Source organism: Brachycentrus maculatus, unplaced genomic scaffold (genome assembly GCF_059751285.1).
Source record: "Brachycentrus maculatus isolate JH-2025_06_01 unplaced genomic scaffold, ASM5975128v1 h1tg000242l, whole genome shotgun sequence".
Classification (NCBI taxonomy): domain Eukaryota; kingdom Metazoa; phylum Arthropoda; class Insecta; order Trichoptera; family Brachycentridae; genus Brachycentrus; species Brachycentrus maculatus.
Window position 1 is genome coordinate 455,979 of NW_028280993.1, and position 26,020 is coordinate 481,998.

The following is a 26,020-nucleotide window of genomic DNA, read 5'->3' on the forward strand; positions in this document are numbered from 1 at the left end:
GTCCTCCGCGCTGCTCGCTAGCAGTACGGCGTCATCCGCATACAGCAAGCAACTAACAGTTATATTCATCATTTTCGCTCCGACTCCCATACTTTCAATCTCTTTCATACAATGGTCCATATAGAGATTAAACAACCATGGTGACATTACACATCCCTGCTTTACGCCTTTGGATATTGCAAACCATGATGTAATGTCCCCATTCACTCTTATACTAGCTGTGCTGCCCTCGTAGAGGGAAGCAACTGCTTGTATAAGTTTATTGTCTACTCCATATTTTTCCAGCACGCTCCATAATTTTATCCTATCAACCTTATCATACGCTTTCTGCAAATCCACGAAGGCACAGAAGAGTTTCTAATTTTTAGCCAAAAACTTTTCCGTCAGCATTCGTAGTGCAAAAATTTGATCTGTGCAACCTCTTCCACTCATAAAAGCACCTTGCACATCCCAAATCCGTTCTTTCGTCACCATTCTAACTTTTTCAATTATAATCTTACTATAGAGTTTACCGACAGAGCTTAGCAGGCTTATCGCCCTATAATTCCCACACTCTGCGCGAGATCCCTTTCCCTTGAATAGAGGCATGATTACTGCCCGTCTCCAATCCAGAGGTGTGTATCCTTCCTCAAGACACAGGTTAAATAGTCTGTGAATCCATGTGAGGGTGGTCAGTCCACCACATTTTACAAACTCTATAGCAATATTATCATACCCAACAGCCTTACCGTTCCTCATTAATTTTAAGGCATTCGTTATTTCTGACAAACTTATCTCACATACCATACCCTCACTCACCCTTGCCTTATGGGTGTCTCGGTGGAGACATTGCCGTTACTTTCATAAATTTCCATAAAGTATTCTTTCCATCTTTCTTTCACTTATATATTATATATATATATATATATAAAGAGAAAGAACTCTTTGCGGTGGTATGGACATGTGGAGCGAATGGATAGCGAGAGAATGACTAAGAAAAAATATATGGCGAATGTGAGAGGGAAAACAGAACGTGGACGACCGAAAAAGACTTGGCACGATCAGATCAATCAGAACCTAAAATCTGGCGGTGTCAAATGTCTGCGTAATCGGAGGGCATGTATGACTAGATGTATGGATGTGAAGGAGGCGAGGAGAGTGTGGCGTTCCATCCTCTCTGCCTACCCCTGCGGGGAAACGGCGTGATGGTAGTAGTAGTAGTAGTAGTAGTAGTAGTAGTATATATATATATATATATATATATATATATATATATATATATATATATATATATATATATATATATATATATATATATATATATATATATATATATATATATATATATATATATATATATATATATATATATATATATATATATATATATATATATATATATATATATGTATATATATATATATATATATATATATATATATATATATATATATATAATATATATATATATATATATATATATATATATATATCACCCACAAAAATAAACAGTAAATAATAAGTCTTAAATTTCAAGTTATGTTCATTTAAATTTAAGTCTCACTCGTACACGAATGGAGGTTAAATAAAACAATCCCTCTTCAAGCACAAGAGCTTAGTCTCTTTATTGGAAAGAACAGTGTTAATATTGTAGAGTAGAAATGTCTAGAAAATTAATCAAATTATAAAAAAAAACTCTTGTAACCGTATTAAATACATAAATCTGTGATAATATGAAATTAAGATATGCTTTTAAATATTATATTACGATTATAAAATAATATATAATCTACTGTTTATATTATTATTTCGTGATCAGTTTGAGAACCACATTATAGGCCACACCTCCCACGTGTGTCGGACGTGACGTCACATTACTATCTGTCAAACTGTTGCAGACGTTCAACAACAGATGGCAGTTGTATCTCTACATCAATCGATAAATTTTAATAATAAAAACGATATATAAAATTAATAATTTGAACCCGGGACCTCCAGTACGGTAGCCGAGCATGATGAATATTACACTACGAAGGCGAACAAAAATATATAAACTAACTAACCATCACGCCGTTTCTCGCAGGAATAGGCAGAGAGAAGGCAGGCACGCCGCATCAATCTGTCTTTGCACACAATCTCCGCCTCTTCCACATTTATACAACTTCTCATACATACACGCCGATTATTCCAACTTCTTACCTTAACACTTTCAAATGCCAAATATATTTTTTTAACATTTTTGTTATTGTTATACGGATGTTTTCATCTTTTCTGGTAAAAATTAAAGCTAATGTTTATGTTTTAAGTTTTCGAAACTAGTCGTATATATAAATTAAACTCATTTAAGTGGTATATTCAAGTGTTTAATTAAAAAAAAAACAACATATCATTCCACAAAGTTAATGCCAAATCAATAAATAATATAAGGTTTATGTATGTATTTTTCAAGAAAAAAATAGTTTTTAATAATATTTTCAAACTTATTTTATTTTGTAATATAATTTAGGTATATTATTATAATGAAAATGTAATATAATATGATTTGGTATCACCTGGTCACATGTGAATAAATATTATTTAGGGTGAGTTAATTTGAACAGCTGTTGCGAAACTATGAGGGTCGTTCCAAATATTCGCACTGTGCGCATGCATATCAATTATAATAACTCTTTTTATGCGTTGGATAAAATAATCATTCAACTAAACAAATAGCGTGTTTAGCTACCGTGCCGGAGGTCCCAGGTTCGATTCCCAGGGGGAGTACGTTGAAAATAAATATTAGTGATTTTACACTATAATATTTATTTAACATTATCCTGCTCTGGTCCCTGAAGCGCAGGAGTGATTACCGTGCCTTGTAAGTAACGGTTAAGATAACACTGCGTCATAACGATGCAGTTCCCTATGCATTATTTTATGCGGATAAGTTTTGAATTAGGACGTTTCAATTTTCAAAAAACGAAAAGGTCTTTTCATTAAACTTACTATTATTTTTAACATTCTTAGTAATTTTATTTTAATTTAATTTTATTTGGAAATTTAACAAAACAGTTATATACATTTGTTAACATCAACGAGTAACACAAAACAGGTATTTGTACCATTCCAGTTACAAAATTTCATATTTGCATCGTTTAGAAGCAGTGTTATATTGATCGTTAATTGCATGAAGGAAAGGTGATCAGCCTTCCGCTTCAGGTACCAGTCCAGGATGATATTAAATAAATATAACACAGAAAAACACCTATATTTATTTTCACCCTTTTGGAAATTTAACCCAGGACCTCCAGCATGGTAGCCTAGTGCACTAACCACTACACTATGAAAGCGGATTTTTTATTATAAGTTAAAATATTAACTAGAATTCTGAATGTAGGTAATAGCCTATCAAATGGCGTCGCGAAAGTGTCACAAATTCAATTTGAAAAAGAAAGTCATATATTCGATTCGATCTGCCTCGGAGTGATATATAATGTTTATCAAAAGGCTTCTTAAAAAAACTATAGTTTGATTGATCGCACAAAACTTTTTAGACACACCTCTCGTATGAATTTGTTATGACTTGTCACTTTGTGTGCGTTGTGCATAATGCCATGTGATTCGAATTACAGTGGCTACAAGTAATTCCTGCGGATTGAGTCTTTTTACAAAAACAAAGACGGTATATTTATCAGTTTAAAAAAGTTGTTTTACTTTGATCTTCGTTGTTATATTAATGTGGTTTTTAATTTGGCAAATTAATGGTTTGTTCATGAATTCCATGATGAAATTGATATAGAATTTGTGTTTTTAGCGATGAAACTAATAGTATGTTTTTGATATTTCAGAAGTGTGATGTGAGAACGTGAATCCTGACTATTGCTGCTCCACAAGGGTTGTTTGAATAACTCTATCCTTCAAGGACGAGGGGTAAGTTCTATACAAAATATTATTTTATTGAATGCTAAATAAAATTATTTTTTCGAGAGTGTAAAAACCGAGCAATACACATTTTACTTTATAAACTTTTGAAATGTAAATTTATTTATTTAAAAAAAACATTGGTTGACATGTTATTATTATTTTTATTATTGTGTCGGGTTGTGATCCCGTGGTTAGAGTCGCGGACTCTTGAGTCAGAGTTTCTCGGTTCGAACCCTCTCTACCTACAATTTGATACTTATTTCTAATAATTAGCCGCTTAGGCTCATTTAAATAGTATGAAATTAAAGTATTTTTGTAAATAGTAAAAACACAAATATTTCTCTTTTTTCATAAAATAATTAATTAAGTATTTTTTTTGTAATTAATAACCAAGTAAATTTAAGTAATAACCCTATTTGAAATATTTTACCTAGTCCTTGAAATAAAATAAAAATAAAAACTCCACGCCTTTAATCCCTCTAATTTCAAACATCACATAATTATAAACTCCTTTATCCTACGAATATTTTTTATTTCGGGTTTAATACGTATCCGTCCCCAAAGAAGACAAGCTTTTCGCTATATATACAAGCTAAATATTATTATCGTATATAATTTATTGTTGTTTTAATCAATCGTTATGTACATTTCAGTTATTTACTTTTTAATAGTGTTTTCAAAACAATGGTGTATTATTGTCGTGTGGAGACTAACCCGATTTGGTCCGAAATACGCAGTCTGCATTACAAGAGAATTCCCGCGTGCTTTGAATAAAGTTTTTGACAGTGTTTTCCTAGAATTTGCCAAATTAATGCGTACCTAGTTGAGGTGTTTTTGAAAAACAAAAAAGCACGGAATGAGGTCTTACTAAATAAATATATAAATAACTTTAACTTTCCTTCTTGTTTGTATTTATAATATTTTTAGCATTGTTAAACTGGTTATTAATCGCCAGGAAGTTTATGATTTTCAAAATAAAATTAATGAATATTATCTTTTTTTGACTATATAGAATTAAAGGTAAACTTATCGACACTACGTAGTTAAAACGTTATGATTCATATGTGATTGATGTTAAGAGTTTCTATATGGACAACCCTTTGAGTGTGTACAAATACTTGTTCACAAATCTGGATTTTCTCCAATTAGAAATAGAAATCTATATGGCAGTTTATTTTGATTATTTATTTATAATTTGAAATAAAAATATACTCATGGCATTATAAACATCCTAAAATTCTTCTTTGGTGACATCGTCGTATTGTTATCATCCGCGCCACTGGCATATATATACATATATATATATATATATATATATATATATATATATATATATATATATATATATATATATATATATATATATATATATATATATATATATATATATATATATATATATATATATATATATATATATATATATATATATATATATATATATATATATATATATATATATATATATATATATATATATATATATATATATATATATATATATATATATATTGTACTTGTTTGAGGATCATTTTTCATATAACTCAATTTGTTCACCGTTACAGTGGCGTCCCAAGAATATAAATCAGAGTCTCTAAAACAAAATATACAATAAATAGTTAGTCACGCACTTAGCGCGCGACTATTTACTACGTGATATCAATGTGAAATCATTTCAAAAATGTCACCGGGCCACTGCCCCATAAGGACATAGGAAATTGATGCGTCGATATAACACTGATTCTATAACAGAAGAGTTTGATCGATCTGCAAATTCATCTGCTATGATGATGATGGTGATAAACATAGATTCGTTGACAACATTTTGAGTGTGCCCAAATACTTGTTCACAAAATCTGGATTATCTCCAATTACAGGAGTTATTTTCATATTATTTTTTGACATGAACATAACTATATATATATATAAATAATATAAATAAAAATGAAAATGGTATTTTCTGGCGTTTCTCATGTGTGTGATTATAATCCAGGATTCGGATCTCACATACTAATATAAGAGTTTCTGCTTAATAAAAAGCTTCTTTACATCTCACCAATAGATGTCTCTAGTGAAGTTCTAGTGATTCATGAACAAGGTTTCTAAATTGGTTCATATATATAGAGCTTCCAAGAATTTGAGTAGTGTGGTTGTCAATAATGGGTAGAATTGGTGAATGTTACACGTGTGTAAAGTGATCACTTAAACCAGCCTGTGACGGTCGTAAGCCCCGTAAATGCCCAGACTTCCATATTCTTCTTCATCTTTAATGAGATGTCAAAAAATAATATAGATTCGTTGATTTTGGACTCGCACAATCGACCAGACAATATATCGTGGGTATACTGGCAAAAAACGTTAACTTGAAAATATGAAATTTTGACTAAATGATGCATATTATAATGTTTTCAACGTTCTATAAACTGACGAAATACGCTAAGTAGTTAGAAATGTCATATTTATGAGGATTAAATAGTAAATTCAACATTAATTTTATTAGCAGGTATTTTATGAAAGCTAAAAGCTGTATAGAACAGGGATTATTCAAACAGGGTTTTAAGAGTTCACTTTTTTTGCCAGTATACATGTACGTATATATGTACGTTTGTATAGTAAAGAGCCCACACCGCATATACCCGACGTAATTTGCATCAAATGTGAAAACTGAACCGGGAACCCACGCCGTGTCAAGGATGATGGGCCAATAATAAGCCAAGGATGCGAAGGATTCAACTATCAACATTGCAGACACAAGTCGCCGTCCATGACGCAAATGTCAAGTGAGCTATTATATTACGATGCACTTGCATAAGATATCATCGTAAGAGAATCATATGTATACCTATATTAATACAAATATATATGGTTGTTGCAAATATCAAAATCTCCTAAAGTTTTATAATGAAAATATAACCAATATTTTTAGCTTTTCCACTTTATTTTTATTTAACCAGCGACCGGGTTTCGTCGTTACCGACATCATCAGACTGGTGGGAGGCTATACAAATTGTTATGTTATATATAAAACAAGGCAGGAGTTGATAACCATGATTTGATATAATTTTATTGAGAAATTAATTTAATCAAATCATGGTTATCAACTCCTGCCTTGTTTTATATATAACATAACAATTTGTATAGCCTCCTACCAGTCTGATGATATCGGTAACGACGAAACCCGGTCGCTGGTCAAATAAAAATAAAGTGGAAAAGCTAAAAATATTGGTTTTAACCTAATAATATATAAAAAATGCAATTCCATCACGAAGTGTCAGTGGATAATATAAATCTATTAAGAAAATATAACCTCGTTTTAAAACCATAGGTGATATTTTAATTATAAAATGGAAAATCACAAAGTTATTGCTTCAAATATAAATTATATTCTCCTCAAGCTATTCAACGATTAGGTACTTAGAAATTTTGACACAAAGTTGCATTTAAATAGGCTCGTGTTTTAACACAAACCTACGACTGGTGAAAATATATTTTTTTGAATTTTTAATACAGCTTTTTAAATCAGTAATTATAATAATAATAAAACCCTTATCCGCACCCCAATGGTGCATAGGGCACTGCGTCATATAAACGCAGTGTTATGTTGATCGTTTACACATGAAGGAAAGGTGATCAGCCCTTCGCTTCAGGTAACAGTCCTGGGTAATATTGAATAAATATTACAGTGAAAAAATCACTTAAATTTATTTTACCCCCCTTGGGAATCGAACCCAGGACCTCCAGAACGGTAGCCGAGCGTGCTGACCATTACACTACGGAGGCGGACAGGCGGAAATCAGTAATTAAGTATAGAATAATGATATGTTTATTATATCATTAATTAAGTATAAACAACAAACATTGATTGCAGGTTCCTCTCTCAGCACAAGAAATTAGTCTTTTTTTGAGAGGCACAGCGTAGCTAGTGAAATATCTAGTAAATGAATTATATTTCGTTTATCAAAAGCATTGATAACTTTGTGGTATGGTAATAAAATACTCTCCTTAGCATCCATTGTTTACTTTGTGTAATACCATTTTTTTTCTAAAAAAAGTGGTATTACACAAAGTGAACAATGGATGGTAAGGAGAGTGTTATATTGTAATATTTTTTGTATATTCATTCAGCTCTAATGTTAGTGAAGAACTTTATGACGTTGTTTCTTTTAAAGTATATGTAAATTATTTGCAACTTTTTAAAATTTCAATATAATATTACAGTACTTGAGTAGCAATACAGGTACAGTACTGTATATTTTACTAACTTTTTAATTATTTTCAAACAAAATTAGGTTATACTCGTATATAATATAATAATTTTATGTGATGATAAACGTGTTCTTCAGTTTTGTCATGTTTTTCAAAAGTTTTCCTACAAATGTTTTTCTTCAAAATCATGTCCGGATTTCGGATTTCCTGGGTTCCACTACAAAATAAAATGAAATAAAATTAAATACATATGGTTTAAGCGTGGTTCTAAATAAGGAAATTCCTACGACAAAGTATAGAGGTCACCGATAGATTGTTTAAAATAATTTCGCTATATTTGCATGGAGAAAGTGTTTGAAGTAATCTGAGTAAACTAATGCTTAGCTAAATGTGGACATCCGGATTTTTGCACTATTGACACTGCGATCAATAACAAAACGGAATGATTGCTTTTAGAATTTTCGACACATTTTAAAAATCACTTTCGTTTATTGATATTAACTAATTATCACGCTTCCCCGCAGGGGTAGACGGAGAGAATAGAGCGCCAGACAATCTGTCTTTGCAAACAATCTTTGGCTCTTCCACATTCATGCAGCTCCTCATACATATCCGCCGATTATTCCGATCCCTGACGTGATCACTAAATATTTCAAATTTGACCGAGGAAAACTTGATTGTGACAAGTTTTCCCCGGCCTTCCTCTACTCCTATTACCAACCATATTCACCTCATAAATTTGTTTTACCCTTCTTACTTCACTCATTCGATTCACGTGCTAAAACCATCCCAATACACCTTTCTTAATTTTACCGATAATGCTTATCTCAGCTTTGGATTCATTAAATCCTAATTTCATATTTCGATCATCTATCATACATCGTTATGCCGTACATTCGTCTGAGAGCTCGCATTTCGACCACGTTCAGTCTTCTTTCATCTTTCTTTTGCCAACTCCATGCTTCACTTCCATACTTCCAAGGGTTTGGAACCAGAGCTCCGTTGTGTACTGCCAGTTTAGCTATCAGTGTAAACGAAATTTACTCATGTAAATGGGGACATTTGGTAAACACACATGTCACCCAAAGTGTGTCGTTGGTCGCAGACAATCGGACGCTCCGTATAGAGCCGGACTCCTGCGAGTACGTGATCTGAACTCCAGCCGAGGTCACGTCCGCCCGCTTCGGAGAATCCGATCCCAATAGAGTGACGGATGGATCACACAGTGAAAATGTTAACATAATTAAGGCTGACTCTAAATGACATTGAAAAGAGGCGAGAGAAATTAACCTTCGCGGCAAATTACATACGAGACACACACAAAACATACGTGTTAACGTAAACGAATAGCATACTCTAATGGTACACATTACTATGTCAATGAATTTTTCCTTTCCCCGAAAATGAATATAAGTATACGTACCTACATATATGCCCCATCAACTATTGTTGTCTCCCGTAAATTATTACTGCACATGTAAAAACTATTACCTGAGTACCTAGACGTGTATAGCTATATAAGGACCGTCAGTCCATTTCATCTTCACATTCGTTTGAAAATGCCATAACTAGGCGAAACAATTGTCACAAATTTGATTTTTATGTGTTTTTTTTAAAACAATAAAATACAACTTAGTAGACGTAAAAAATCAGTGTCTGATTTAACATTTAATACGAAAATAAAATGGAGTTCTGCAAATTAAACGCCAAGTCCATAAATAATTTAATGGTGGAGACTGACCGCAGCATTTCGTCGTAACGTAACACGTTACGATGCGAGCATTCAGGCAGTCAGTACAGCGAGACAGAGTGGTGTGACGTTCTATTCTCTCTGCCTATCCCTGCGGCGTTATGGTTGGTTAGTTAGATGATAAGGTGATATATATTTAGATGGAAGTTTCATTTATCATAAACAAAACAAAAATAAAGGATATCATGTATCGCGTGGCATGACTCAAATGGAAATGGGCAGGACATATTGCAAGACAGGACTCTACAAGATGGACCCCAATTTTTTTTAAGATGGAATACTTGGGAGAATAAAAGAGGCGTCGGAAGACCCCAAAAGAGATGGTCCAACGACATAGCTGCTAGGGGGGGGAGGGTAAAAATCGGCTGCAAGCAGAAACCGACCAAAATAAACGGAAGGATGGACGGAAGAGGCATAAATGCAGCAGTAGAGGACAGACGCAGACGGTTAAAAAATATTTTTTGTATTTGTATAGTTTCTTGCATTTTTTGTCGCTAGTCGACGCAATTTGGCAGCCTTGATCGATCGTTATCATCTATTCGGAAATCGCTCGATAATCATATCGGTGATATTTTGTTGAAACAATATTGAACATGTACGGCACCAGAAATGCCCATCGCTATATATCCGCGCACCGAGGAAGTCAATAAGACCACGCAAGGCCGTTCGACACGCATGAATACCGATGTGTCCACAATAACAACTAACAAAGTCAGGTTTAACATGGAAAATTCTCCGATTTACGATCACTCACCCTTACGATTCTGAATTCAGATTGAATTGAACCATGTTTAAGTATTACTTTATTTGCCTTTGTAAATTTTGAAGAAATGTCAGTAGATATTGTTATTATAGGTATGTATTTTTATTATCAAAGAATGAAACATTTTTTTAACAATTCTCTCATTATGATTCGTTGTTCTTCTTATCCTCCTTCTTTTTCTTCTTGGTGTAGGCCTTGTGGCCTGTTTTTAAGAGGGATTAGCCTCTAAAAAAAATGTGCGAGAGTCTGGATGGTTCCATTCTCCTCACATGAGCATACCATTGTTTTCTTCGTTTGCCTTCCCCACCTAACGACATCTTCAATCTCGCATATTTCTCTTATCTTGGTGATCCTTATTCTATCATATTCGTCGTTTACTTTGTGTTATACCACTATCTTTTATCTCGAATATTGAACACTATCTATTGACGTCCTAGATCAAACCAGTAAATTACCTTAAACTACGTGGAAATGCTTCAATCTTGGAAGTGAATGTTGAGAGTGTTATAAATTGTCTTTCAATTGATTGTATAGATAGAGCATCGAGCTATATATCATGTCCTTCGTATATTTCGTATTTTTTTCATCGTTGAAATTTTGTATGTTAAGTACGAATTCCATGTCGCAAGTCGAGGATGGCTTGCGCTAGAAACGCACACATGTTCGCGAATAACTATTATTCTCGTCACTTTGTTCGTGTCTAACTGTTTCCGCACCTCCTTTGATACAAAGTCATACTCCGACACGTTCGTGACAAGTTGGCTTTAGATAGTTGACCCATTTAATAACACTCATTTCGGGCTTTGATTTATGGCTGCGTTTTGCCTCTGCTGGGCGTTGGCCGCTGTTGTTTTTAGCCAAACTGCTGTCTTCACTCGGCAAGGGTTGGATGGTACATTATATCAGTGCTCCGCAAACTTTTTATGTTCAAGATACATCTGCCAAATCGAGAAATTTTTGAGGTACGCCAAAGAAAAAACAAAGTTTATTTAATATTGATTTATTAGAAAAATTAATATAAAGCGAAAACATTTATAACATATCATGTTTAATGCGAAATGTGAGCCTGTTTAACTGAGCGTGGGCGATCAAAAGATGGAACAACATTTTGAGTGTGACCTAATACTTGTTCTCAAAATCTGGATTATCTCCAATTATAGGAGTTGTTTTCATATATTTTTTTAACATATGGAAATATGTTTATCATGTGTGTGATTATAATCCAGGATTTGGATCTCACATACTAATAAAAGAGTTTCTGCTCAATAAAAAAAGCTTGTTTTCATCTCACCAATTACAGATGTCTCTAGTGAAGTTCTTATGATTCTAGAACAACGTTTCGAAATTGGTTCATATATATATATAGAATTTCCAAGAATTTGAGTAGTGTGGTTGTCAATAATGGGTAGAATTAGTGAATGTTACACGTGTGTAAAGTGATCACTTAAATCAGCCTATAACGGTCGTCAGCCCCGTAAATGCTCAGAATTCCATATTCTTCTTCATCTTTGATGAGATGTCAAAAAATAATACGAAAATTTTGAGCATTGTTCATAACGATGATCTTCAAAAAAGTAGACTTTTTTCCGCGGCACGCCAACTAATCACCACGGTACACCAGTGTGCCGCGGCACACACTTTGCGGAATACTGTATTATATTATAGGTGACCTAATTGATAGCATTTAGGGGTGCAGAAATAATGTCAGATCTCACGCCCTTATACGTAAAAGGTGAGCTGAAGGATTCCTGGAAAATATTACGAAAGCGTGATTCACCAACTTCAATGAACAATTCTCCTATCTATGATATTTTTTTTATAAATATCACTCATTAAATGCGTTCCCTTAGACGAATGTGTGGAAAATCGTTACATGGCAGAATTAAAAAAGAAGGTATTTGAAAGGAATGTAAGGCTGAACTAAAGATGGTTGAAAAGATTTGATTTTTTAAAATATTAATTACCTAAGAAAATTTGTCTTGCCTATTATGTACAAGGATATATAGGATATTCAGTTTATGTATCATAAAAATGATAGTGGTATGTATAGTAAATAATAAATAAATAAGGTTGATCTCTAAAAACTGTACAATAGATACAATGGATTCAATGTCTTATATCACTCGACATTTCGCTCACTCCTTTCAAGAATGTCATAAATCAAAAATCGCCATTTTTCAGTTATGCATGTTTTCGGAATGCCCAGAAAATGTACTATATCCCAGCAAAAGCGGCATATTTTTAACTTAATATTTGCCAGCTACAGGGCAGAAAATGTTGTTTTTGCATTTTGAAGAGAAGGTATTGTTTACTTATTTTTAAAAATATACTAAATATTTTTTTAATGGAGAAAAAACCTTCAGGTTTTACCAAAAAATATTTATTGCACAGTAAAAAGTTCAATAAGTGGCCTGATATTTATTTTTAATACATGGTGTTATATTTTTAAAAAATTATTTCAAGAAATAAAAATACTTTGTTTTCTGATCCACTCACATTTTTATTTTTCCAACTAGTTTCGGCAACAACCTGTTGCCCTTCACTTCAGGGTTACATTTATAACTTATAAGTTTATATTAAGTTATAAATGTAACCCTGAAGAGGGCAACAGGTTGTTGCCGAAACTAGTTGGAAAAATAAAAATGTGAGTGGATCAGAAAACAAAGTATTTTTATTTCTTGAAATAATTTATCAAGATGATCCACAAAGTTAATGCTTTCAATATTCAAAACATTATATTTTTAAACTTGAAAAACGTTCTCCTGAAAAATCAAGTTTTTTTGATTTATGACGTTCTTGAAAGGAGTGAGCGATTTGTCACATAGTTAATTTATTTGTCTTATTCGTCTTGTCATATTTCATGAATAAGACACCACTGAATCTGATAGATCTTCATCCCCTATTGAAATTGAAAAGATTGAGAAAAATTCTTTGAGGTGGCATGGACATGTGGAGCGAATGGATAGCTTGAAAATGGCAAAGAGGACGAGGGTGGATGGAAAAGTCTTGCCACGACCAGATCAATCAGAACTTAAAAACTGGCGGTGTCAAAAGTCTGCGTAATCGGAGGGTATGTGTGTCTAGATGTATGGATGTGAAGGAGGCTAGGGAAGTATGCCAGAACAGAGGAGTGTGGCATTCTATCCACTCTGCCTACCCCTGCAGAGGAACGGCATGATGGTAGTAGTAGTAGTCACTCATATTACATTTTGTTACTACAAAAGGCAAAGAAAATGTTTCTTTGTGAAAAATCATAAATTTAAACATGTATTATTTATTGATTCGGCATTAACTTTGTGGAATGACATGATTATTTTAATTAAATTAAACACTTGAATAATCCATTGAATTGGGTTTTATTTTTATTTACGACTAGTTTCGAAAACGACAATTGTTTTCATCTTCTGGTTTTAACCCCCCTACCTATATTTATTAACCTATATATACACCTAAATATATTTTTATTCGTTTGTTTTAATTTGTACCAGAAGATGAAAACAATTGTCGTTTTCGAAACTAGTCGTAAATAAAAATAAAACTCAATTCAGTGGATTGTTCAAGTGTTTAATTTAATCAAAATAATTTAAAAATGAGTCATATTTAAATTGATGATATCAAGTTCCGTATTATCATTTTAATAAAACCATGGATTATTACTTTGCAAAACTGGTTTTCGCGTTTTTATCGAGAGAGAAGAGAGATGCATTATTAGCTGGCAAGATGCGTTTAGCATTTTTATACACAAACACATAAATTGTAATCAATTTATTCATTCCCCATGACACCAAATTCTATTTATACCACAGCTCACAACGAATTTATTAAATGATTATAAAGTGACAAGGTCTTCTCGGAGGATGCGCGAATTTTGCTGTTAAGAGGGCAGCATTAAAAAACTCTTACTTTTAATGAGCATGTCTTTTGAGTGATTAAGATATAAATTTGAATTTATTGATTATATCGTAGTCATACAGGAGAAAGTGACCAAGTGCATTTGTTACAAAAACGTAATCATTGACTATTTGATATTTTACTAGCTTAATATTGCCCTGAAAAAATCCACAAGCGATTTTAAACTTAACAGTATAATATATTGACTTGTTAGACATTACTAACTGCATTAATGTTTATTTTCTTGCCAAGCAAAAGTGACTTAAATGGCCCTCCTGAAAATTTAAGTTTTGTTAGTTGGTCACTTTCTCCTGTATGACTACGATATATGAATTGATTATATAATTAATTGATTATATAATTATAGAACAGGTAGATGATTTCATATATTTGGGAAGTATGTTTTCTAGGGATAAAAAGGTTGTTAAAAATATAGAAAGAAGAGTGAATGCTTTTAACAAAGTGAACGATACACTAAAATCAGTTGTAGCGAATAAAAACCTATCTAACGTAGCTAAACTGGCTGTACACAACGGAGTCCTGGTTCCGACCCTAATGTATGGAAGTGATGTGAAGTGAAGTGTCTGTCAAAATATAATTTTATTGAAAACTTTGAGCCAAAAAAACATATATTCAATATTCTTTTGCTAACATTTTTTGGGGTAAATACATCTAATAATAAAGTAACAACTATTTAGTTTTCTCCATATTTATTTTATTTGATCAGTGACCGAGTTTCGTCGTTACCGACATTACTAGTCTGATGATGTCGGTAACGACGAAACCCGGTCGCTGGTCAAATGAAAAAAAGTTTAAATAAACTGTATAGTTGTAATTTTTTAATATATATATTTAAAAGTTGATTATTTTAATTGTTTTCTGGAGGAAAATGTTAAAAAATAAATCATTTTTGCCTCAAACCAGGAGTGAAAAGTATTTTGCGCTATTTGTATTTTTTTCTTCTTCTTTTTAAAATTAAGAGTCTTTTGGTGTTTGATTTTTATTCCTTAAGATTTTTAGTGCAATATAATGAAATAATAATACATATTATTTTATTTCTATATAAAGAAAAGGTTCCTTAAAAGACATTGAAGACTATTGGTCACAGGTCATACTCATAAAAGGTATTAATAGCGAACGCTCACACCTTAATTTTTGAAGTGTATAATTAATAACAAAAACAGTTTTATTGTATTTTTAATAAAATTGATTTATTATTATTGATGCCAAAAGTCTCACAGTAACAACATAATGTCGGAACGAGTACGAGCTTCCAGGAGTTGAATTATTAGTATGGCTGGATTCCGATAATAATATACCCATGCGTTTTTTCTTCTTCATATTAAATATCAAATGTTTGTAAACATTTCCTCGTGTCTTCGCTCGAAATGTCAACTTCTTCTTTGTTTAACCGTGACTCGTTTAAATTCTTTTAAAATATCAAATTCCAAAACAAACTATTTATATTTATTATATAATATAATGCCCGCCTTCGTAGTGTAATGGTCAGCACGCTGAGCTACCGTTCTGGAAGTCCCGGGTTCGATTCCCAAGGGGGGGTCAAATAAATATCATGTGATTTTTTTTACTCTAATGTTTATCAAATATTACCCTGGACTGGTAACTGAAGCGGAGGACACCTTTCCTTCATATATTAACTCTCAATATAACACTGCGTTTATATGATGCAGTGCCCTATGCACCGTTGGGGTGCGGATAAGTGGTTGAAGAATATAATATAATATGTAGTTCTCGAAACAAGTCGTGTTTGACTTGATATCATCATGGATGAAGAAGAATATAGAAATCTGGGCATTTACAGGGCTTACGACCGTCATAGGCTTGGCTAAGTGATCACCTTACACACGAGTAACATTCACCAATTCTACCTATATTTGACAACCACACTACTCAATTTTTGGAACTTCTAGATATATTGATCAAACTCGTGACATAGTACATGTGAGTTCACGACCGCCATCTATGTTGGAATAGAAAAAGCTTTTTTGAAGCAAAGACTCTTTCTATTTGTATGCAAAGTCCGAATCTTGGATTAAATTCACATACTTGAACCCCGCGTGAAAACAATGGTTTTAAATTTTTATGTACAATAGCTTATAAATTGACCAGTTATTGTATTTGTAACATTTTGAGTGTATCTAAATACTTGTTCACAACTCTGGATTATCTCCGCTTAGGAATCATTTTTAACGTGTTTGACATCTCAACGTAGATGAAGAAGAATATGTAAGTCTGGGCATTAACAGGGCTTAGGACCGTTTATGCCGATGCGAACCAAGCCTATGACGAACGTAAGCCCTGTAAATGGCCAGACTTCCATATTCTTCGTCCATTTTGAGTGTGTCCAAATGGTTGTTCACAAATGTAGACAAATATTTGGACACGCTCAAACTTTTGTAGTCCTGTTAAGATTGATAAACTCAAAAAGTGGTATTACACAATTGTGTAATTTTTATTTACAACATTTTGAGTGTGTCCAAATACTTGCTCACAAAATCTGGATTATCTCCAATTACAGGAGTTATTTTCATATTATTTTTTGACATCTCATCACAGATGAATAAGAACATGATAATAAGAATATATTTTCATCTCACTTATAGATGTCTCTAGTGAAGTTCTAGTGATTCAAAAATAATGTTTCAAAATTGGTTCATACATGTATATATATATATATATATATATATATATATATATATATATATATATATATATATATATATATATATATATATATATATATATATATATATATATATATATATATATATATATATATATATATATTTATATATATATATATATATATATATGTATATATATATATATATATATATATATATATATATATATATATATATATATATATATATATATATATATATATATATATATATATATATATATATTTATATATATATATATATATATGTATATATATATAAATATATATATATATATATATATATATATATATATATATATATATTTATATATATATATATATATATATATATATATATATATATATATATATATATATATATATATATATATATATATATATATATATATATATATATAGAACTTCTAAGAATTTAAGTAGTGTGGTCAATAATGGGTAGAATTGGTGAATGTTACACGTGTGTAAAGTGATCACTTTTACCAGCCTTTGACGGTCGTCAGCCCCGTTAATGCCCAGACTTACAAATTCTTCTTTATCTGTGATGAGATAAGTAATATGTAATTTTTATATTGAAATCATCATGTTATTCAGCAAAGTTAATGTAGTTTAGTGATGAGATTGAATTTAGACAATTGAAAAGGTAATATTATAAGTTGGCGGATTTAGGTTACGGCGTTTTGTTTTCGTGTCGAGAAAGTCTGAGCTAGAGATGAAAGCACCTTTGATTAGAATGAGCGCAGATACTGACGGGTTGTTATGGTGGAAATTGAATTACGACCAGTTTTCTAAAAGTTGGAGTCGCGTGCGCACGAACCCTGACCTCCAGCTGCATATCAACCTACTTTACTCGCAAAATGCATCTTGCATTAGATTATCCTGCCGGTAATATTGCAAATTTAACGAGAAATTTAAGTAACATTTTGTGTGTGTCCAAATACTTTACGAATCTGGATTTTCTCCACTCAAACATATCATAAGTGAGCTTAGCGTAGTGAGTGTGGTTGTCAATCACGGGTAGAATTGGTGAATGTTACATGTCACACGTAAACCAGCATATGACGGTCGTAAGCCCCGTAAATTTCCAGACTTCCATATTCTTCTTTATCTATGTTGAGATGTCAAAAAAACTCCTTTTATAAGAAATAATCCAGATTTGTGAACAAGTAGTTGGACACACTCAAAATGTTCAATAAAACTCAATTAGCGGTGTACTTTTATTTGCAGTATGTATTTGATAATGTCTTAATAAAACCTGAAGGTTTTTTCTCCATTTGAAAAATATTTAGTATTTAAAAAAAAAAAAATTAAACAATACCCTTTCTTCAAAATGCAAAAACAAAACTTTCTACCCTGTAGCGGGTAAATATTAAGTTAAAAATATGCCTCTTTTGCTGGGATATAGTACATTTTCTGGGCAATCCGAAAACATGCACAACTGAAAATTGATGATTTTTGATTTATGACGTTCTTGAAGGAGTGAGCAGTATACGAGTAAGTAAATAAAAGTAGAATCCAATAATCGTGTTTAATTTTGGATATATTACCTAACAATTCAATTTGGAGTTCTACTAACTGTCTGCAGTTACAATAAGTAAAATCAGCACGTCTAGATGGTTCTGTATCAGATCCGGGAATGCAGTTGGGACAGCTTTCATTACAGTTTCGACTTGTGACCAGGAAGTAATCACGTCACCGAGCGGGGGTCCAACTTTCGTCGGATGATGTTGTACTGCACTCGGTTGGACGCATCTCGGCGCATCCATCACGGTGACATTCGGACAGGTAACAGGTAACAGGTTCGGGTTTTATTATTAGATGAGCGCAGGGATCGGATCCGGTTCACCTGGCAGTTATGATGCATTCGTGAAACGAAAGATTCGGTTTTGCTTTCTCCTCTTGCCAAAAATATATAATGTTATAACAGCAACGAAAACTTATTTCAAATATGCCTCAAGTTAATAGATAGGTACTGAATAGGGTCGTCACCACTATCATCACGCCGTTTCCCTGTAGGGGTAGGCAGAGAGGGTGGAACGCCACACTCCTAGCTTCCCTCACATCCATACATCTAGTTATACGTGCTCTCCGATTACGCAAACTTTTAACCTGATTTTAGGATCTGATTGCGCCAAGTCTTTTTCGGCCGTCTTCGTTCTACTCACATTCGCCACATATACTTCTTAGTCATTCTCTCGATATCCATTCGCTTCACATGTCCATACCACCTTAAATAACTCTTGTTAATTTTTTAACTATCCCTGGTTTAACCTTACATTCCGTTCTACTGAAAACGTCTTTTAAAAAATCGGCAGTAGCGTTTCAATGTTTTGAATATTCATGATGTTGCTAACGATGTTACTTTATTCTTCTCCTCACCCTTATCTGCACACTAAATAGTGCATTGGGCACAACGCCGTTTTAATGTTTGATTATAATGATGAATACATCTGGGCATTTACAATCCTTATGACCTGTTTATGTGATCAGCTTAAACACGTTAACACTCACTATTCAACCTATGATTGACAGCTATAAAAGTTAAATTCAAAGTTGTTAATTTTTTACATATCTCATGTTATCATTTTTATTAAGCCCCAGAAAGGGCTAGGGAATCTAGGGGACCCCCACGCCGAGAGTACCCGGAGGACCTGTTGGTGGACGTGCGCTGCTCATATGCACATTACAAAAGAGCCGCACAAGACAGGGAAGAATGGAAGAGAAGAATAGAGGAAATTGCCGCAAACCAATCCCAGGATTGAAACCAGAGAAGAAGAAGAAAGGGCTGTTGCTACGAATTTTTCTTCAATGACTCCGCGGCTATTTTAAGACTTGACATATCAACATCGGAGCAATCTCCTCGAATTTGCTTTGGAAATTAATATTTCATTGAAATTTGCCATCGGCACGTGAAATCTAAACGCCGCGCTCGTTCCCCTAATGCTCCGCGCCGACACGACTAGTTACGTAAGCGTGTACGAGTGGATATGGAAAATACCAAGTCGGTGTTGGTGCATTCTTTCTGCCGTTCACGATTAACATTTACCTCCAGATCAGACTGTCATCTCGCCAACAGCAGGGGTGATCAACCTTCCGAGGTCTCTGAAAGCCGAAACATCGAGCTAATTTATTGTAACTGCAGACAGTTGGTAGAGTTCCATATCGAATTGTTGGGTAATTTATCCATTCAATCCAACACGGTTTGTTGGATTGAATTCTACATTTATTTATGTATATGTTAATACGTGACGCGTTTCGTCTTCTTAGGACATTATCAAATACTCGAGCCAAGCCGATATCTGAGGCTATTCACAATATTTTGATTGTGGACAAATACGGTTTCATAAATCTGGGTTTCCCAACTCAAGAGTTATTTTACATCAGAAGAATATGGAAGTCTGAATATTTATAGGGTTAACGACTTTTAAGCTGGTCGAGTGATCACTTTACATGATTGTAAAATTCACCGTTCCACCAATGAATGACAACCACACTTCTTAAAATTTCGGAAGTCGTTCCATACATATCGCTCACTCCTTTCAAGAACGTCATAAATCAAAATACTTAACTTTTCAGGAGAACGTTTTTAAACTTTAAAAATATAATACATTCTATTAAAAATAAATATCAAGCCACTTACTAAACTTTTTACTTTGCAACAGATCTTTTTAGGTTTTTTCTCCATTTGAAAAATATTTATAATATTAAAAAAATAATTAAACAATACCTTTTCTTCAAAATGCAAAAACAACACTTTCTGCCCTGTAGCGGGTAAATATTAAGTTAAAAATATGGCTCTTTTGCTGGGATATAGTACATTTTCTGGGCATTCCGAAGACATGCACAACTGAAAATTGACGATTTTTGATTTATGACGTTCTTGAAAGGAGTGAGCGATATATGATCAATCTCAGGACGTACAAAGATGATTGTGTTCATAACAGCCATCTATGATTGGATTTAGAAAGCTTTTATTTAGCAGAGACTATTTTATTGCTACTTAATTTTCTTTGATCCCAGTTTATATATGAGATAATTGAATTTTTGCTCAAACTCGATTTTGAATTATTTAAAAAATAAGTTTTCCTTCGAAGTAAATACATGGTTTTTGTTAAAAATAGTTATTGACCGATAAGAAGTTAAATATATATGAATACACATATAAATATTTTTTCAATAGATATGCTACAAAAATTGAGCGCGTGAATACGTCAAGCCCCTAGTGCTGGGATTGCATTCTGAATATGAACGTTCAAGATTTTTGTAAAAAAAAAATACATCTGAAATTTAAATATATAATAATAATAATAAAACCCGTATCCGCACCCCAATGGTGCATAGGGCACTGCGTCATATAAACGTCATATAACACTGCTTTAAATATTCCATACGTTTTATTCCTTACTCAAGATATTCTTCTTTTGTCTTTTCTACGTTCTATGATACATGAGAATTTGGTAAATATCAGCCCTGTAAATGAAGCGGATATAAAGGCGCAGTTTGATGAATAGCACGTTCGAACAATTGAAGATAAAGTTATAACGGTTCTCCAAAGTGTTTCCTATCTCTGCTCTCAAATTAAAGTTCACATCCATATAAAATAAAACAATACAGGTTCAAATGGCGCTCCAATCTCTTCGAAGCTACGGAAAGGATCGATATTAATTAATAAAAACCTTGAATGATATAAAGCGAGACTTTTTTGTTTGTCGTGGGAGGTCTTTTAGTTAAAGGTGAAGTAATATTTAGCGTTCGGAAATATTATCTGCTTATAGTCAGGAAGATTTATCGCGACTCGGATCATTGTATCCCATTTAAGTGCATTTAAATCGTTTCCTCGTTTTAATTCATACTGTACTTCGTGATCTCATTTCTCCGGTTTCGAATAATATGAATTAGGGAAATAAAACTTTTTTAACTTGGAAAATGCGACTTTATCTTAATGTATTGTGACACGTATTTTGATGCATTCCGCAGCATTTTCAAACACCGTAAATGATGCGAAATGCATCGAAACACGTGTCATATTAGATTCAAAGAAATGGTCGTATTTAAAAAGTATAATTTAAATTAAAATATACTTTTTATTTATAATTTAAGTTAAAAATGTTTGTAAATGCTTTTTGAGGTGGTTTTAACAACGCGGAGCGAAAAGATGTCTAGAAATTTACTTAAAGAGTATATTTCCACTAATGTGATTAGAAAAATAGGACAAATACAGTTTCAATTATAATAAAATTTTTAGAAATAGTGGTATTTACCAAGTAAAGTTTAAAATAAAATGGATAGAAATTAATACTCTCCGTATCATTCAACGAAACACGTGTCACATATCGCTCACTCCTTTCAAGAACGTCATAAATCAAAAAACTTGATTTTTCAGGAACGTTTTTAAAGTTTAAAAATGTAATACAATGTATTAAAAATAAATATCAAGCCACTTACTGAATTTTTTTACTGTGCAACAGATCTTTTTAAGTAAAACTTGAAGGTTTTTTCTCCATTTGAAAAATATTTAGTTTATTTAAAAAATAATTAAACAATGCCTTTTCATCAAAATGCAAAAACAACACTTTCTGCCCTGTACCAGGTAAATATTAAGTTAAAAATATGACTCTTTTTCTGGGATATAGTACATTTTCTGGGATGTCGAAAACATACACAACTGAAAATTGTCGATTTTTGATTTATGACGTTCTTGAAAGGAGTGAGCGATATAACCATACCACAAAGTTGACAATGTTTTTAATATACAAAATATATGGATAGATATAACCTCAAAGTGACTGCCAAATCAATGAATGAAATTTTAAATTATCTCTAACACAGCTCTACATTCTTTTCTAACATTATTGATACATCCGTCGATTTTTCACTCGTCTAAAAAATCGCATTTCAACAATAAATAATTAGAGTAAGTCCCTCTCCAACCATAAGAGCTTAATCTCTTTATTGGAGAGAACTGCGCAATTAATTTTAAGGTTGTAAAGTAGAAATGTCATGAAAATAAATTTAATTATAAAAAAACTCTTGTAACTACACATATTAAATAAATAAATGCGTTCACTTTGCTGTAATCGTATTTTAGTTAATCTCGTTTATATTTTATTTTCAGTTAATTATTTTCTTTTACTTTAAAACTTGACAAAATTGAAAGTATATCTGAAATCAATATCAAACAGTTATACAATTATAGGTTCTCAAAACCGTTGAAATAATCCTGAAAGTTAAAAATAAGATATTTTTAATAGAACATTTATAAGCCAATGAAATCTAACCTCATATTATTTTTTACATCTCATCAAAGATGAAGAAAAATATGCAAGTCTGGGCATTTACGGGGCTGACGACCGTCATAGGCTGGTTTAAGTGATCACTTTACACACGTGTAACATTCACCAATTCTACCCATTATTGACAACCACACTACTCAAATTCTTGGAAAATTCTATATATATGAACCAATTTTGAAACATTATTCTTGAATCACTACAACTTCACTAGAGACATCTATTGGTGAGATGAAAAGAAGTTATTTATAAATAATTTGAAAATAAGTCCTGTAATTGGAGATAATCCAGATTTTGTGAACAAGTATTTGGACACACTCAAAATGTTGTGAAATCTAACCTCGGCTAGTTGTAACATCAAATGATCGTTGTGACTTTATAACACAAAGTGCAAATCAAATTGATGCGGCAATTGTTTGAAGTCGAATCGTGTTGCTAAATTGCAACATATTTAATCAAAACGCATAATACTTCCTCGTTGCATCAACACATAAACCATCTTCTATTGTGATGCATCAAATTTATTGACGACAGTCCTCATTGTGTCACCTGCATTCGATTTGATATGAACATAGTTTTTTTTACAATGATTAAAGAAAACACTTCGTTTTTTACCACTTGAGTTTTATTATAGACTACATGTTTCAGAAGTTAAACTTCCATCATTCAGGTCTGTATAGTAACTAAAATATAAAATATAAAATTGTTCTATAAATAAGGAGAGGGGAAAGTAAGGGGAAGGGGTTAGTCAAGGGACGGAGTTTGAAAACAAAGGAAAAATGGAAAGCAATGGTGAAGAATTTTGAAACAATATATTATTTAATAAATTATTATTAGAATTCAGGTTTTTTTGTATTTCTAAATTTTCAAGATAATTCATAACGTGGCCTTTATATGGATATTAATTATTACACAAGGTGTAATAATTTTAATTTATGAGAGTAAAATGAGTGATTCTGTGATTTGCAAATTCCGAAAAATAATTACTAACAAGACCGCTATGATGTTCTTTAATTCTAATCTTTAAATTTCTCGCAGTTTGGCCAATATATTTTTTATCACAATCTCCACATGAAATTTCATAAACACTACTTTTTTGTAATAAATCAATTTTAGATTTTGAGTTATGAATTATCTTGAAAATTTAGAAATCCAAAAAAACCTGAATTCTAATAATAATTTATTAAATAATATATTGTTTCAAAATTCTTCACCATTGCTTTCCATTTTTCCTTTGTTTTCAAACTCCGTCCCTTGACTTTATTTTACAGACCTGAATAATGGAAGTTTAACTTCTAAAACATGTAGTCTATAATAAAACTCAAGTGGTAAAAAACGAAGTGTTTTCTTTAATCATTGTAACATGTCTTACCACAAAGTTAATGCCGAAACAATAAATAAAATATAGTTTTTTTTTTATATTATGACATCTAAACAGACGAAAAAGAATATGGAAGAATGACCTATCATAGGCTGGTTAAGTTATCACTTGTGTAATGAGAACGCTTTACCAGCCTTGAAAAGAACGTAGTAAACACCCAGACTTCCATATTTTTCTTCGTCTACGAGTATGTTGAGATGTCAAAAAGTAAAAATAAATTAAATTTATTTATTACGAAATAGAGGTATTAACTTAGAAGAATGTGCGACAAAACAATGTATGATAGATGTGCGAATAGTGAAATAAGGAAGGAATGCAAAGCTGAGATAAGCATTATCGATAAAATTAAGAAAGGTGTGTTGAGATGGTTTGGACATGTAGAACGAATGGGTGAGGAAAGAACGGTAAAACAAATTTATGAGGCGTAAGTTAGTGGGAAAAGAAGCAGAGGAAAACCGGGAAAAAAATGGCACGATCAGGTATGCCAAATACCTGAAAGTGGTCAGGTTAGGAGTCGTAACAACCGGCGGGTATGTATGAGGAGATGCATGAACGTGGAAGAGGCGAAGAATGTTTGCAAGGACAGAGTGGTGTGGCGCTCTATTCTCTCTGCCTACCCCTGCGGGGAAGCGGCGTGATGGTTAGTTAGTTAGTTATTTAGGTATTAACTTAGTAAAACTTACTAAGTACTACGAAAGTTAGTAATTTGTAAGTACTACAAAATACTGGTATTTACTAAGTAAAACTTAATTTAAACATTAAAACATTTTTACTTTTAAATAACTGCCTAATGAATTAATGAAATTAAAATTAAATACTTTCAATTGCATATTAGTACATTTGGTATGTAGATCTCTTCTTTAAGCAATAATTTAGTATTTTGTTGTTGTCGCCGTTGTTTTGATATTTGTATTTAATTTATACAGCAGCATTAAAATTTATTTTAAGCTTATGGCATACAGATCGATGGTAATTTACTAGATAGATGATTGTTTTTACTACATAAGGTTTGGGTACAAGGGGATGAGGATCGGCCTAAACTCATTTATTTATACCGATTTCTCATTTCTAGGTCAAATATTACCAGGATTTCTGAATACTGAAATAGTGTTAAATTTTGGCATCGCAGTGTAATCTTTCCTTTCTCTATATT

The 26,020-nt window shown here is 32.2% G+C and overlaps 1 protein-coding gene across 3 annotated transcripts in view; it reads left to right on the forward strand.

Moving 5' to 3' along the window:
• DAAM (disheveled-associated activator of morphogenesis-like protein) overlaps positions 1–26,020 on the forward strand; it is a 221,026-nt gene that overhangs the window by 41,734 nt on the left and 153,272 nt on the right. For 2 of the 3 annotated variants that reach the window (XM_088265073.1, XM_088265076.1), the window contains exons 1-2: positions 3,561–3,722; positions 3,807–3,888. The gene's annotated coding sequence lies outside the window, so the exon portion shown is untranslated. Of the gene's footprint in view, positions 1–3,560; positions 3,723–3,806; positions 3,889–26,020 lie in introns of those variants that run through there. The other variant, XM_088265074.1, reaches the window with a different exon arrangement.